Source organism: Marmota monax, unplaced genomic scaffold (genome assembly GCF_021218885.2).
Source record: "Marmota monax isolate L192 unplaced genomic scaffold, Marmota_monax_Labrador192_F-V1.1 WCK01_AAM20220418_F8-fsc00121, whole genome shotgun sequence".
NCBI lineage: Eukaryota > Metazoa > Chordata > Mammalia > Rodentia > Sciuridae > Marmota > Marmota monax.
Genome location: NW_026693351.1, coordinates 164609 through 166491, shown reverse-complemented (window position 1 = coordinate 166491; position 1883 = coordinate 164609). Strand labels below are relative to the sequence as shown.

The 1883-nt window shown below is 46.8% G+C and overlaps 1 pseudogene; it reads right to left on the bottom strand.

Annotated features, from left to right (window-relative positions):
• Positions 1-435: 435 nt before the first annotated feature.
• Positions 436-815, bottom strand: LOC124101106 (small ribosomal subunit protein eS25-like; annotated as a pseudogene).
• Between the last annotated feature and the right edge of the window lie 1068 nt (positions 816-1883).

Below are 1883 nucleotides of genomic sequence, written 5' to 3'. Positions count from 1 at the left end.
GAAGACAGCAGTAGAGAAACTATCTGGTTTTGACAGTTGGTCAAGGAGGAATGAAAAAAAATGGCTTGGGATTTATGGTAATTAGATGTGAAACTTAAGAGTGATTGGACACAAGTTTTCACTTCATTTGCTTGTGGCCCTACTAATCTGCTGGAGCCATGTGCTCATAGACAGTATGTAAGAACCAAATTCAACCCTCTCCGCCTCCCAGTGTTGCTGGGTGAGCCCATCACCCCTGTCTTAGGCAGTGTATAAATCGTTTCAATAAATCCTCTTTTCATTGCTGGGCCTGCTTGGCTTAGGAAGTTGCCTGTGGTTCTCCTTTGTACCTAACATTGCCCTGTTCACTCTCCTCCTCCTCCTCCTCCTCCTTCTTTTTTTTTTTTGGATTTAATAAAGTTTTATTTTTCCAAATGTACAGTTGATTGGACCTGTTCATGCATCTTCACCAGAACCTGGGGCATCTCCACCCTTGGTATTTGTGGTATAAATCACTTGAGCTCTTTCCTTTGAAATCAGGATGGTTAAGGCCTTTCCTGGGGAGCTCCTCAAGGACTGCTCTGGCCAGGGAATCTCAAATCTTCGGTCTCTCTGAGAAGAGACCACAGCTGGGGTTATAAGGTCGTAGTTGAGAACTTCCATACAAAGTTTGTCCTAAGTAGCTTTGTCAAACAAGGCTAGATTGGTGAGCTTGTCCCGAACTTTGTCTTTGGACCAGTTCTTGTGTTTGGCTTTGCCCCCAGATTTGCTTACTGGCTTCCTGTCTTTCTTGGGCTACTTTCTGGCATCTTCTTCTCGTCATCTTTGGGTGGCATTGTGAAGCTTGGAAAGCAGCAGCAGCTACTGGAGTCTCATCAAGATGTCTGATAAACAAACAAATAAACAAAAGTCACTCTTCTTCTTTCTGCCCCTTGTACTTCCTTTCCTGTGAAGTCAAGTTTCAAGCTTGCTGAATGATTTCCCAGAGAGCTGAGCAGAGAGCCAGGTGGAGCATCCCTAAGTAGTGAGACTTCCCTTTCACTGTCTGGCTTTTTGCTCCAAACATGCGAATGACTGACACGTGATGAGTCTTAGTCCATGACGTGTGGAACAACAGCCTCTTCTTGGTTGTCTGGTCTAGATGTCACTTGAGCCTCCTGCCTCCTAAGGATGTGGTTGAACCTGGCTGATCCCAACTTCTCTGAGGTCTGGCAACCCAAAGTCCTCCTCCCCGCTGTCTGCACGGTCCATGATTCCTCCCTGTCTTGGCAATCTGGGCATCTGAAGTGGACCTCGGCTCTGCCCTGGCCCTCTAGATGCAGAGCTGTTTCTAAAGCCACTTGCACCCAGCCCTTCCTGTTTTCTGTACACATCCTCTGGCAATTTGGGGGTCACGAGGAGGAGGTGTCTTGTTGGCAGCTTACTCCTATCTACTCATTTTCTCCTCTTCCTCCTTTTTTTTTTGGGTCCCCTCTACTGACCCTTTTAAACCAATACATCTCCCCCTTCGTCTTGTGCATCACAGCCTTGGCCAATACAGGAGGTTCCTTTTTAGATGGATGCCAACTCACCCACAATCAATTTTCCAGATGATCAAAATCCAGATTTATAAAGTGGCGTTGCCGATTTTCTGGGGTGTCTGTAGGCAAGTTATATGTCAGGGTTGTGCGCATTTCACGTTCCAGGGGCCGAACCCAATTCCAGTGACCAATGGGTCAGATACGACATGAGTGGAGCAGAGCTTTGGTTTGGATATGGTTTGGGTGTGTCCCCTAAAGGTTGGGACGTGGTGATATTAAGGGGCAGTAGAACATTTAAGAAGTGGGGCAGAGGGGAAGAGGAAGGTGGTAAGGTCTTTGGGGGCATCACCCTGAGATTAAGTAGGAGATTAAGGCTGGTCAAAT